This window comes from Phoca vitulina, unplaced genomic scaffold, assembly GCF_004348235.1.
Source record: "Phoca vitulina isolate PV1807 unplaced genomic scaffold, GSC_HSeal_1.0 scaffold61, whole genome shotgun sequence".
NCBI lineage: Eukaryota > Metazoa > Chordata > Mammalia > Carnivora > Phocidae > Phoca > Phoca vitulina.
The window spans coordinates 2,481,782-2,497,117 of NW_022589764.1; the positions used below are offsets into that span (position 1 = coordinate 2,481,782).

Here is a 15,336-nt window from a genome sequence, read left to right on the forward strand (position 1 = left end):
AGGGCAATGTATGTTATTTGTTGAACATCCACATGAGACAAGAGTATCTCCAGCCTCTGTGTCGATTTGGAGAGTTTCACCCATAAACTTCTTCCCAGACCTCCTTATCACCAATCCTTCCAAGTCTTTGTCCCTTTAGTTATGCTGATGCCCATGAATCAATGTATACCAATATCCTTGGCCATTTTTCAGTTCAGTTCAAATGGGCCACCAAATGCTTTGTTTAAAATTCTCTGCACTGTGAAGATTTTTCTTCACTACTACCTTTCAGGAACTTTCCTGTTTGTGTCTGTAATACATTAGTCCCCTCACTTTATCCGTGGTTTTGCTTTCCATCGTTTCAATTCCCCCATGGTCGACCACTGTCTAGATCAGATGATCTTCCTTCTGACAATACATCAGAAGGTCATCTCACTTCATCTCATCATGTGGGCACTTTACCATCTCATATCAACACAAGAACTGACTATAGTTCCACAATATATTTTGAGAGGGAGAGAGAGGGGAAGAGACACAGACCATATTCACATAACTTTTACTATGGTATATTATAACTTAAGTTCTATTTTACTATGATTTACTGTTGATAATGTTTTCCCGTGCCTAATTTATAAATTAAACTTTATCATCTGTATGTATGTATGGGAAAAGTACAAGGTTCCATACTATCTGCAATTTTAGGTATCCACTGGGGGTCTTGGACATTAGTCCCTATGGATGGGGGGGGTGATGGTACTAAAAATACTTGGAGTTGGTACCAATATATTGTGCAGGAACATTTTAATCAAGGTCAAAATCTGTATTCCTCCTCAGTAATGATGAGTGTTCACTGAGGTTACAGGTATAGATTGAGCAAGAGGCAACAATGAAACAGGTGTAGGTGATCTATGAATCTCAGATACTTACATGTGACTGCAAGATCTGCTCAAAGATGATCGCTTCTATACCATTCTCATCTGATAATGGATTAACTGTTGTGAACATCCAACTTGTGGTTTAGAGGACCCCATAACATCCACTTTTGACAGAAAGCTCGACTACAGTCACTGAGGTCTCATGACTAGGCTTTCAGACACTATCAGAAACCAGGAACAATATGTGGGACTTCTCAAAAGAAAAGGTTATCTGTCCAAGAAGGCATGCTTTTTTCTTTTCTTTCTTTCTTTTTTTTTTTTTTTAAACAAACCTCTATGGGTCTGGACTGTGATTCCTCTATTGTGGTCAATGAGACGCTCCATACAACATGTCTATTTGCCTCAAATACATAGATTACTGGAGACTATTTTAAGTCATAAGGATGAACTAACAGAGTGAACTGTATTCTAGAATAGGTGATGAAGTGCTTACTCTTTCCTGAAAAACCAGCCACTCTGTAGGTTACTCTAACCTTCAGAGACTACTGGCCACTTCAAAGGTTTTTCTCTAAAAAATGGGTCAATTTATAGGTTACTTAATAAATGTGGTGTATTAGCACACTCCCTGTGACCTACCTTGCCTCTACAATCCAAAGAGACCTACCATTTGGTAGGAAGTATAGCAAATATTTTTCACTTAGAGGGAGCATTGCACCATACTTGAAATCACTAGGTATCCAGAAACTTCATCAGGGTGGCAGGTTTGCAAATTTTCACTAGACCTCTCTCTCTTATTCTCCGGCATGTACATGTCTTAATAAGTTATTTAGAATACTTGCTTCCACCTGCTCCTAGGTTCAATCAGCAATGTGGCCATCAATGAACAGGAGCAGTATGACATTTTGTGGGACGTGCTTACAATCAAGACCTCTGTGAACTGGGTTCTGTCAGAGAGCAGGGGACCTGATAGACCCTTGAGACAAGACAGGGAGGGTATGCTGTTGTTCCTGACAGGTGAAAACAAACAGTGTCTAGTGGTCCCTGCAAATCAGTCTAGAGGGGGAAGAAAGTGCTAGATAAATCGCTGTGTGTCAGGTGCTAGGAGACATGCTGACCTGCTCCTGTAAATGATTTATATCTAGACTAGCCTCTGTAATTGGATTACCTTATGAAGTTTATGAAAATCTATTGTCATTCTCCAAGATCTATCATCTTTTGCAACAGCCCAATGGTGGAGTTAAGCAGAGATGTGGCAGGAATTTGCCTGCGTTTTCCAAATCTTTGGTAATCATACTGATTCCTGTAGTTCTCTTGGCTGTAAGACCTTTGCCCTACCATTCTGATGAAGAAAGGGATTCCAAGGGTTTTCTCTTGGTTATTTTTACTATAATAACCCTGCTAATTGGCTCTTACCTGAGCTGGTAGTTTATAGCTCTAGGTTTCTTTCTGTAAACAGTTCTGTGCATTTGAAAGCATCCAAATCAACCCATAATCCTGTGGTCACTATTCCATTAGTAACAGTAGGTGCATCAGCTACTTAGTTTTAGAAGTACCTGCTTTGAAAAGTACTTCATTCCAAGCAAGCAAAACTGATAATTTAATTATCTTGATGCTGCTGCTTACGAGATTCCATTTTGCATTGGCAGTTAGCTCAGGGCTGTGCTCCTGGCCAAGGCATGACCAAATCAATCCTAGAATACCTCCTCTGAGAGTCCCAAGTACTGTGTTAGCATCTTGTCAGCAAAAGAGAAACCATACCACATTATTTCAACAAAGCTGATTTAAATTGGCTACATAGGTGTTGGGGTAGTGAGAGACAAAACAAGAAAAGGAAGCAAGGAAGGGAAGGAGGGAGGGAGGAGTGAAAATAAAAATGAAACCAAAATCACTGCCAATAATTCTATTCTGGCAAGCAAACCTTTATTAACCTACCTTACAGCAATATTATGATGATAAAATAATATAACACAGGTAAAATGGTATATAAAAGTAACATAGTAGTATTATTAAATTAATATGACTCTTTGAATTCTCATCATCAGTATATTTTACTTCTACGTAAGACAGAATCATGCTCTATTAGAGTTCATCTAGATTTATTTGGTGGCCAGAAAATTATATTAATACTTTTTTTGGTACACAATGTCTGGTCCATTGCCCTTGGGATGCAGGGGGCCTCCTGACCTTGCTGAGGGATCCGGAACAGAGAGCTTTACGAATCCCTGAGCTTATCCACCTGACTCAAGAAAATTCAGAAACTTTTTAAATCACCTTTCCTGTGGGTGAAGGGGTAGGGCTTCCAAGGCAGTGCCATCATCTTATCACTGCAACTCAATCCTGTAGTGTTTTAAGGTTCACAAAACCTCTGGTCATATACATTACCTATATTTCTGTACCCATTGTTCAGATGAGCTCTAATAGCTTTCTTTTCTTTTCTTTTTTTTTTTTTTTTTAAAAAGATTTTATTTATTTGACAGAGAGAGACAGCGAGAGCAGGAACACAAGCAGGGGGAGTGGGAGAGGGAGAAGCAGGCCTCCCGCCGAGCAGGGAGCCCGATGTGGGACTCGATCCCGGGACCCCAGGATCATGACCTGAGCCGAAGGCAGACGCTTAACGACTGAGCCACCCAGGCGCCCAGCTTTCTTTTCAATTTTATCCACGACTGTAGAAGAAGAAGGATGAAGAGGATCATGCTAAACATGAACTCTTCTTACTTAATAGGATATATTTACATAAATGTGCACCCATGTATAAAAGGACAGGGATTAAAAAGTTACTTTTAATTCCCAAAACATTCTATTGAACAATACAGAACTATATCACCGCCAAGGAGTCTGTCTTCTTTTTGTTTGTTTGTTTCTGTAATGCTTTTCTGCACGGAAATCGCTATTCCACCCTAACCCATGTGAATCTATTAATATCCATGAACTTGGTGAAAGGTCGTCACTTGCTTTTATGCCATGCAGTGGGCAAGGTCATCATCACTTAGGAGTCCCCATGAGCCCACAGTTTCCTTATCAAGATGGTGGCTGGCAGAGATGTTCCTCAGAGAAGCATTCTAAGATTATCTCACCTTTCCCCAGATTTTTGTCCCTTTCACTTCATTTCCCAATGTTGTTGAAGGGAAACTGTATCTATATTTGAAGGAAGAGATGGAAAGTGATCCGAACAAGAACTGGATGGGAACTGCTATACAGCAGTTCATCCAATTCTGTAAGCCTTTCCTTGGTTCCATTTTTCCATTAAATGGAATAATTTTAAAAAATAATAAGGTATATTCAGAGACAGGGAGTTATCCACAAAATACTTATCATGTCATTTACTTTTCCAAATGCATAATTTTCTGATGTATATGAACTTCATTTTCTACATCTTGTTTATAAATAATTCTCTATTAGCGCTGCCTTCCCCATTCTTTTAGGACAATTCTTCTACAAGCCTTCCATCTTGGAGTTAACCCTTTATGGTTTGTTCAGAATTACAATCTTTTCCATGGAAAGTACCCATCAGTAGGGCTGTTGCAACTTCAGCCTACAGGAGTTCTGATTCCTTTCTTATTTTAGCTTATCTGATGTGGGCCCTTCTTGATTCTCACCTGATGGAATAACTCAGATATGTCTTAACAAATACAACAATAGGGCTTGCTTTGCTTAAGAAAAAAACAGAAATCTACAAAGGACTGTACTCTTTCTTTTAACCCTTGTAATTAAAGGGAAAAGTCAGTCTACTATTTCTTGAACACACCAGACTCAAATCTTGCTTCAAAGATTTTAGACTTGGTGTCCTCGGGACCTAACCCTTTTTATACTTATTATCTCAATCACCACTAACCAATGTCTCCCCATACCTCTTACCTTCGAAGCACTTATCCTCTTCCAATATATGCATAATTAATTAATTAATTAATTGTGTTTATTGTCCCTCCAATGGATTATATGAGCCACCATCACACTCTTTTTTTGTAAGTTTTATTTTATGCTGCATCCCCGTTACCTAGAACAGCACTGGAGTCAACACAGCAAATGTTGACACATGAACAAGGAACGTGAAGTGATGCACAGTTGGTACTTTCTCTTTACCTGGCATTCCTCTGCAGCTCTATCCTTACCATCTCATCTGGTCTCCCTCATACGTCTCTCAGGTAGCACAGAAAGGATTAGACATTCTTAATCTGTCCCAGATCCTGCAGAGAGATGTCGGTAGCTTTCTAGCACTGCCTCCATTAAAACCAATGGCACTGGGGTGCCTGGGTGGTTTAGTCGGTTGAGTCTCCAACTCTTGATTTTGGTGCAGATCATGATCTCAGGGTCGTGAGATCGAGCCCTATGTCAGGCTGCACGCTCAGTGGGGAGTCTGCTTGAGATTCTTTCTCTCCCTCTTCCCCTGCCCCCTTCACCCCACTCTCTCTCTCTTTCAAATAAATTTAAAAATCTTAAAAAAAAAAAAACCAACAATGCCACCTTGCAAAAAGGCCTATTGAATGCCTATTTTATACAAAGGCTGTGGAGCTTTGTGGAGGAAAAACAGATATATACATGTGAGCATAGTCTCCTCTTTTAAGAGCTCCTCTTTTAGCTCTCATTAAATCTGATAAAGTGGAAATGGAATGTAAAGGTAAAACAGCTACTGAACACATTTGGCGTGAAGTTCTAATTCATTATCCATCCAATACTGATTTACCTTAATGTCATGGATTAAAAGCATTGTTAATAGATAGTTTTTTTTTTTTTAACTTTCCTGTCCTTTTTCGTCTTTTATTTTAAAAATTTCCCTTTCTTCCTTCCTTCCCTCCTTCCTTCCTTCCTTACCTCCAATTAAGTAGGCTCCACGCCCAACATGGGGCTTGAACTCATGACCCTGAGATCAAGAGTCACATGCTCTACTGACTGAACCAGCCAGATGCCCCTAAAAATTTATTTCTTGACTGTGGTATTTTCTGAAGATATTTCCTAGCTTCTCAAACTGTGCATTTCCTCCCATTAGACCTTTCCTGTATGTCAACTCCTAGAATTCATGGCACAGAATTAGAGACATCAGTTAAAACAACACACTTTTTGGTATTTTGCTAGTTCAAATCACAGTATTGCACCCACGACATATCACTATGGAAGGTGATGATAATTTTTTTGCATTGTATGTTTTTAAAATATGTTACGAGATTTTTTCAAGTCGTCATGGCGGGGTATTGGGAAAAGTTTTCAATTAGCAATAATCGCGCCTCGGATAAACCTCATTGGCTACGATACTGCCACTGCGCAAAGCTGTTACGAGATTTTTTAAGCATAGGCATGGATTCACTGTTCTCTCTTAAGCATTATGGTTATTTCTGTATTAAGTTCAATATATTTCAGTTCTCACCTTGCTTTTTTGAATTGTGTATGTCCCATTTACATTTGCAGTATAGAACTATAATAGAGTTCAGCAAAATAAAGACTTATATTTGCATTACTTTCAGGTATTCTTAGTTGAAAGCATGCATGGTTTTCTAAACTATTTATTTTCCTACCTCAGCTAGTTTCCTGTCTTGACCAAATACAGTATGTTATGTGGCCAGTCATCGAAATCGCATGACCTTTTCCTTTGGAAAACTGTCTAAGAAAATCCGTACACATATATTTTGGGCAAGTTATTAAACCTGACAGTAAAAAAGAAAAACAAAAAACATTATTTCTAAGCAAATACCTTAGCCCACTACCGTCTATATGTCACTCCAAGACACACCTATTTATAAGACTTTCTATTTTCTATGCTTCAAATTACTCTGAAATTATAGTCTACACAACTGATTATCAGATGGAAACACTGAAACAGAGATAAAATATCTTTCAAACTCTTCCAAACCTGATGAACCAAGAGTTTTTTTTTTCCTCTGCTCTTAAATCTGTCATTTCTCTCAGATTAAACAGCTAAATTGAGCGACCTGTGAAGAAAGCAATGTGATTTATTTCCAGTAAAGTTAATTCCCATTCTGATAACCTCAACCTAAAAGCAGAAGTCTCTTAAGGCACTTTCTTTGGCTAAACAATTTCTGAATGACTATTTTCAGAACAGCTCCTCACCTCTGAACATTGGGGATCAGCAGTGAATGTTTAGGGTCCACTTGGAAGTTGTGCTTTTAGTTGCTGTTAAATTTCAATTAGACAGACAACATGCTTTTCTACCATACCTCTTCTATCACTGGTGTGCTAGCTGCCTAACAGATTATTTCCATACTCCAACCATTGTGAAGTACAGGAAAATATTGATGGATGGAGGAAGTTAAAAATGTAGGTTCTCCAAACCATGAATAAAAGGGTTAAAATACCTTTAAAAAACACCGTATTTGCAGGCATTGGTGGGAAGACACATCCAAATTCAGAAAGAGGTTTGAATAAGGTAATTTTAAAATTATTTATAAAAAAATGTTTTAGGGGTAATTTAATAAATCTATTAAATCTGAGTTATCAGAACATTTTTGATAACTCATTTTTAATTTAACCAAAGAACTGTACTTGAATTATTAAATGATTTCTGTGTTTGTATAAACTAGCTGATTGTCATTTGGATTTGCTTTTTCTGATTATTAATGATATGTTGCATTATTATTTTGCAGCATATAGAATGATTTAGAGATATTTAAATTGAAATACTGACATCATCATTTTTTTTAAAGATTTTATTTATTTATTTATGTATTTATTTATTTGAGAAAGAAGGCGCAATAGAGAGAGAGAGCAAGCACAAGGGAGAGGGAGGAGCAGGCTTCCTGCTGAGCAGGGTGGCTAATATGGGGCTCCATCCCAGGATTCTGGGATCATGACCTGAGCCAAAGGCAGACACTTAACTGACTGAGCCACCCAGGCGCCCCCTCACAGCATAGTTTTGTATTATCAACAATACACATGTGTGTGCATCTACATATGTGCTCATAATTCAAATTAGAATTATAATACCCTTACAGAAAGAGAAGGACATAAAGGAGGGTTTATGGTAAAGAAAGTACTTCACTGAAACAAGATTTAGTCACGTACACTTGGGAGAGTGAACTTTAGTCCCCTGATTTCAACCCTGCTGTTACTGACTTTTCTCTTATTATATCAATATTAAAACAAAAGTACTATTTATCTTCAGATTTCAGGATACACAAAAGGGCATTGTTGGGACTTTTCGCAAATACCATCTTATAATCCTCAAAACTGTGCTGTTAGAAGGGCATCATTTATCTTCATTTCACAGTATTTAAGGAAATAACATAAAACATTTCTAGAAGTTTCATGCACATAGATTTTCAATTCAATATTGGAAACAATTCCAATGTCCAACAATAGAAGAATCTTTAATCAATTATAAGGGAACTTATGCAGTTATAAAAATGATGTTTGCAGAGAGTTTTCAACATGAAGATATATTATTGTTTCATTAATAAAGAAATATCCCAAAATATATATTGACAATTGTCTCAGTTATGCCAGAATATATGTCAGAAAATAACTGGATCACACTTAACTGTTATTTGTGGTCACTTCTAGATAGTTTCTGATATGTTTAAGCCTTTTTTCTGTTTTCTAAACTTTTCCCATAATTATCCTTTATTGTTAAATAAAATTTGTAAAAATAGGATTTTTGTTGTCTTTCCCATAAAGAACTGCTGAGTTTCCAAAGATTTTATACTATACAGATACTTAGGGACAGTGATGAGTGATAGGACAGGGACAGCGCTCTGTGGTTATTCTTAGATCCCTATGACAACATCAGCCTATTCCATGATGTTTTCTAGCTGGCACTTCATCAGCATATTGATTTTAAAGTTTTATCGACTCTTCTAAGACACTGCTAGGCAAGCTGTAAGCTCTTTCTGTAAGTCACTGGTCCCTCTGCTCTTCACTCCTTGGCTTTGATCGAGCTATTGAAAATTTCTTATGTGAGGCCTGGTCCCATTGGTGAGATTTCTAGCCTCTGAAGAATTCAAAAGTCCAGCTACGTGCAGTTTCTTAAACTTTTGCAAAGCCCCATTATTTCTGTGAAAATATAAATTCTACTTTCTTTTTTTTTTTTTTAAGATTTTTTTATTTGTTTATTTGCTAGAGAGAGAGAGAGAGAGTGACAGTACAAGCAGGGGGAGTGGCAGGCAGAGGGAGAAGCAGGCTCCCCGCCGAGCAAGGAGCCCGACATGGGACTCGATCCCAGGACCCTGGGATCATGACCTGAGCCGAAGGCAGACACTTAACCAACTGAGCCACCCAGGCATCCCTAAATTCTACTTTCTGACACTGAGTCTTTCTCTTGACCCCATACCTTGACTCATGCTCCTCTTGTCTGCAAAGCTTTCTCCCTCTATTCACAAGCAGACCTTTCTTGGTGCTCCAAACATGCATCAGGCCCAGGGCTCACTGCTGAGGTTGCAAAGTTGTTGAAGCCAGTCTTCAAAGAGCTCACAGTCTCGTAGGAAAATGATTCAACACTGATATCACTAATATAGAATAAATGTTATAGAAAACAGAAGTTATTTATCTGTTTAAAGAAGTTGGATCAGGACCAACATAGGGGTGGGGAGGATTCATAATTAGCCTTGCAGAGAAAATAAGATTTTTGACATGTGGAAAAGAGGGAGAAAAGCATTCCAGTCCCAGAAAGCAATGTACAAAGTACAAGAGGTAAGGGAGTGTAGGGCATGCAAAAAGAAAAGAACTCCATCTGATATTCCAGAAAACATGGTACCTGTGAGGGAGCAGAAAAAGTAGTTTAGCCCTCAAAGTTGGAGAGCTTTGAATGACTGCTCAGGATCATATTTCTCAATCTCAGGGAAAATGGAGGGGTGCTGGTAATTTAGAGCATCACTTCAACAGGCAACATAAAAGTGTCCCCTTACATGAAGAAATGCTCACCGTCACTAAGCATTAGGGAAATGAAAATCAAACACACAATGAGATATCACCTCATATTCATTAGGATGACTACTATAAAAAATAAACAAAAACCACAAAAAATAACAAGTGCTGATTAGGATGTGGAGAAATTGGAATCCTTGAGCACTTTCGGTAGGAAAGTAAAATGGTGCAGCCACTATGAAAAACAATACAGTAGTTTTTTAAAAAAAATAAAAATAGAATTACCATATATATATATACCAGCAATTTCACTTCAGGATATACATCCAAAAGAATTGAAAGCAGTGACTCAGACATTTATACATGCACGCTCATAGCTGCAGCAATAACACAGCCAACAGGTGGAAGCAATCCAAGTGTCCATGGATGGCTGCAGGGAAAATCAGAACGTAGTTTATACATATCATAGGATATTATTCAGGTTTAAAAAAGAAGGGAAATCGTGGTGGCAGGTGAGAGGGATGGGGTGGCTGGGTGATAGACATTGGGGAGGGTATGTGCTATGGTGAGCGCTGTGAATTGTGTAAGACTGTTGAATCACAGACCTGTACCTCTGAAACAAATAATATATTATATGTTAAAAAAAAAAAAGAATATAGTAGGAAGAGAAAAATGAAGGGGGGGAAATTGGAGGGGGAGAAGAACCATGAGAAACTATGGACTCTGAGAAACAAACTGAGGGTTCTAGAGGGGAGGGAGTGGGGGATGGGTTAACCTGGTGATGGGTTTTAAAGAGGGCACGTATTGAATGGAGCACTGGGTGTTATACGCAAACAATGAATCATGGAACACTACATCAAAAACTAATGATGTAATGTATGGTGATTAACAACATAATAAAATTAAATTTAAAAAAAGGGAGGGAAATCGAAACATACTACAGCATGGATGAACCTTGAAGACATTATGCTAAGTGAAATAAGTTACAAAAAGACAAATCTTGTATGTATGATTCCACTTATATGAAGTACCTAGAGTTGTCAAATTCATAGAGACAGAAAGTGGAAGGGTGGTCGGCAGGGGTTGTGGGGGAAGAAGGGGGAGTTATTGTTTAATGGGGATAGAGTTTCAGTGTCACAAGATGAAAAGAGTTCTGGAGATGGATACCCGATGTAAAGGTACTCAACACCATTGAACTGTACATGTAAAAATGGTTAAGATGGGTAAATTTTATGTTATGTGTATTTTACCATGATTTAAAATATTTTTAAATGTCTCTGTATTTAAATAAACATGGTCACATTATGTGATAAAATGACAACTTGGTTTCAACTTAGAGCAAAAAACTTGAAAATATGAAGAAATTTGTACCAAACATCTCTCTGTGTGTCCCCAGAACCTCTAAAGACACTAATTTAATCCTGTCTACTAACAGGTTTTATTAGTTGGTACCTTTGAGAAATCCTAACTGGGGACTTGGGCTTTATTCCATGTCCATTTGGCACCAACGACAAATTTCTAAAAATAGTTTTAATATCTTTATTTTTATTTATGTTAGATACTGACAAATGGTTACTAACTATACTTTTCATTCTTTTTTTAGAAATTTTGTCTTATTATGTTAAGAACATGACATGAGTTCTACCCTCTTTTTTTTTTTCTTTTAAGGATTTTATTTCTTTATTTGTCAGAGAGAGAGAGAGAGCACAAGCACGGAGAGTGGCAGGCAGAGGGAGAAGCAGGCTCCCCACTGAGCAAGGAGCCCAATGCCCGTCTCGACCCCAGGACCCTGGGATCATGACCTAAGCCGAAGGCAGACACTTAACAGACTGAGCCACCAAGGAGTCCTGAGTTCTACCCTCAAAATTTTCTAAATGTCCAATGCATTATTGTTGACTGTAGGTACCATGTTGTACATCAGATCTCTAGAGCTTATTCAGGAAACGCCATGATTGGATTTTTGTTCTAGGCTCCAATGGAAGGAGGAAGATATCATTGGAAACCCATCAGGAATGGGCCAAAGAACCAGACACTGGAACCTATCTCTTGTGCTTCAGGGACAGCAAAGAGGCCACAGTGGTGGATACGCAGAGTGAATGAGAAGGGTAGAAAATCAAGTTGAAGAGGCAGTCAGAAGCCAGGAAATAGAAGGGGTGGAAAGCCATTTTGGGGGATTCTAGATTTTATTATAAGCACAATAGAAGGCATTTAAAAAGGGAAGAAGGGGAGAGGAGAAACTCACTTTAAACAATGTTGAGCTTCAGCCTTGCTGTCTCCACTTTCCAGTTCTCTGTGCTTCATCACAATTCCTGTTGATTTGACTCCCTAAATATCTCTCATATTTGGGTATTCCCAGCAACTATCATCTCTTGCCAGGGACATTGTAATAGCCTAATTGTGATAACATTTTCATTCACTCTCACCCGGCAATAAAAAGTCATCTACGGTTAGAATTTGTCAGTGGTTCCTCACTGTTGTTAAACTGAAGCTCGCATTCTAACTGGGGCCCAAAACTCTGCCTGCTGTGGCCCTTGTCTGTCTCTTCAGCTTTGTCTGTCTTCTCTTTCTGTGAGTCAGCCACATTGACCTTATTTCTAACTTTTAAAGGAGAAAGATTCCTTCTTGTATCAAGGCTTTTGTCCCTTGACTTCTTCCTTCAGCGTTGTTTCATTGCATGTTTTAAATCTCAGACTGAAGATCTTTTCCTCAGGAAAAATGTCCTGGGCCCTCCAGATGGAGCTAGACCCCTCTCCTATATACTCATAGCACCCAGCATTGCTTCTTCATGGAACCCACTGGATGTTACTAATCAGATAATGTGTGTACCATCTGTCTCCCCTGCCCCACTCTAAGTTCCCTGAGTGCAGAGACCATGCCCATCCTCACTGCTGCATTCCCACAGCCTCCCACAGGGCCTGGGACAGAGCAGGCACTTGACAAGTAATCACTCCACATTTATGAATGAATAAATCACTCAGTGAATCTGCTGTTGAATTCTGACAGCACTCCTGATGCTAGCTAACACATGGTGGCAGGTGATTTCATATTCTTTTTCATTTGACCACATTTTTGATTTATCAAAGGAAAAAACTTCTTGCATCTTAGCATTATGGTATTAGGTATAAAGCTTGAGTTTGGCAGGACCTTGAAGGAATCAAGACACCTATTAGACTAGATGTAGATTCTGGTTAGTATTTATAACACAACGAATGAACGAGGACCAGTGAATTACCCTTTTAAAACTGACTTTGACATTTGACTCTTGCTCTTTGACCCTCAGTTTCAAAACATCCCTGTCCTTCAGACTTCCATGGACTATCTGACTGTTGATTCTCCATCTTCCCTCTTCCCACATTCTAAGTTTGGGTATTCCCCAAGGGTTTCTCCTCAGCTCTGTCTTTTCTCCACCCCTCAGGTTTTGGAACGCTAGCTCTAAATAGATGGGCAGTCCCCAAATTTGTATGTCAAGTCATAGTCTCTCTACAGAGACTGGAAATGTTTCTTCTTAAATGTCCTGCGAGATAGGAAGTTTACCATATCCAGCAGCTTCTCCTTACAGCTTACCATATCCCAAAATATAAAACATAGTAACACCAATTTAGGAGTCATCTTTGACTCATGTTGTCCTTTGTTTCCTCTTTCTCCAACTTCTCTCCCATCTGTCTCTCCTCTGCCAGTTCCAGGTGCCCCTGAAAGAACAGTCCTTTCCATATGTCTTTGAGGCTCCTGAGATAGTCTCCCAACAGATTTGCCTACTTCCTGTATCTCCTCTCTCCAAACGATCTTTAAAAACGTTTGCAATTTTAAGTTTTTTAATGTGCACTTCTAATTCTAGAAGACTTGCATTGGAAATAGCAATGAGAATCATTGTTGGCATTATTGACTACTTACTAGTAGGCACGATTCCGAGAGATTTATATGATTTAAATCATTGAACCATCACAACAACTCCATGAAACAGATACTCTTACCATCCACAATTAAAAATGAGGAAACCAAGGCTCATCTAGCTTACTTGTCCAAGTCCATTGTCAAGGTCATAGAGTTTTAATTGACCGCACTTGGATTCAAGCCTAGGCATTCTGGTTCTAACATCATGCTCTAATCATTAGATGGCCTGATCCACAGTTCTGGGACATCCCTTAGAGTATTTGGGATTTCTTGGTGATCCACAGGTCAGACTGAAGAGAACCAATGTGACCTTTGTGATCCATTACAGAGCCATCTGAGGATTCCATGACAGCCCACCCGAGCTAGACACCTGAGCTAGAATAGCTCTCATAAATCACCTAACTTATTTATTATTTCATTTCATACTCCTTGATTCCTTGATTCATTTGTTTGATAAAGATTTATTGAACATCTCTGTGCACAGGAGCCTGAGGTACCTACTGGTGTGCAAAGATCAGTAAGACCCAATCACTGCTGTCTACACTAATCAGCGCACCAAACCAATAAGAGCTGTGGTAGCCATCTCCATACACTGTGGGACCACAAAAACGAATTGCCCCCTTCCTTCTGAGGGTTCTGGAAAGGCTCACAGAGGTAAATTGCCTTGCCAAGTCCTAGAAGTAGCAGAGGTCAAATCTAAGGTATGAGTACAAAATAATTGATTCATATGACATTTAAGTAATAAAATTAATTATCATAGCATTTTCATATTTCTATGTAGATTTCTCCTCACTTCTGTCTGAAATAGTGTGACCTGTGTGAACCCACAGACTAGGCTGCCAAAGACGCAGGTCTAAGTTTTGTCTCATTCATATTTATTTAACACCTATTTGTTTCACTAGGCATACGAAAATGCAAATGCCATGATCTCTAAACTCAAGATGGCCACAACTTAATGTCACTTTCTTTTAGAGGTAGCTCTTGGTGTCTCAGTTTCTTCTTCAGAAAACTAGAATAGGAATCACCCACCATGGGAATTTAAAGTGGAATAAATCAGCAGTACTTTTTCTTTAAAATTATTGGAATGCTCTGACCCCCTAATCTTCTAATTTTTTCAGTCCATTAGCCACTGCTTGGCTTCTTTTCCTTCCCAGCCCAGCTAGGACCCCATGATAGCTGTATCAATAACTCATTCACCAGCCCCTTTTATTTTTCAGCAACTGCGACCTTCAAACCAACTGCCAACTTTAGGTCGTGTTAAGTTCTGCCCTTACTGCACCCACGGCCATGTGCCTAAGCTTGGTGAACAACCACTCAGCCAGTCTCTCCACACTTCCACCAATTCTCAAACTTGTTTTGGATCAGTTACTACCCCTTCCCCATATTGATCAGTACAAACCTTTCTTAATACCATCAGGTCCCCAGACTTCACGGGGGACAATCATACCTCCTATGTCAACCGTCTTTAAACTCCTGTCCTGTCTACAAACACCCCTATAGCCACATCCACCTCTGGCTGCCTTTGTTCTGTCTCAGGGGCAGCAATAGGGACCTGGTCTGTTTAAAGCCCAGCCTCCAACCTATGCCTTAGACCTTGACCCTTTCTCTCTCTTCCAGGACTACGTCTGTGAGAAACCACTTCCTGGCTCCTACTCTTTTTCCTAAAGACTCTCTTAAGCCTCAGCTCATGAAAAGTTAGTACATTTTAAAAGATCTCCCTGGACCTCTTTCAGCTACTGTCAAATTCCTTTCTCCCCTTCGCAAATGAACTTCCTTCAAGCTC

The 15,336-nt window shown here is 39.0% G+C and overlaps 1 non-coding gene across 1 annotated transcript; it reads right to left on the reverse strand.

The window, feature by feature from the left end:
- Positions 1-5,983: 5,983 nt before the first annotated feature.
- Positions 5,984-6,118, reverse strand: LOC116623841. The gene has a single exon (XR_004297772.1). It is a non-coding gene; the product is annotated as a U4 spliceosomal RNA (small nuclear RNA).
- Positions 6,119-15,336: the final 9,218 nt, after the last annotated feature.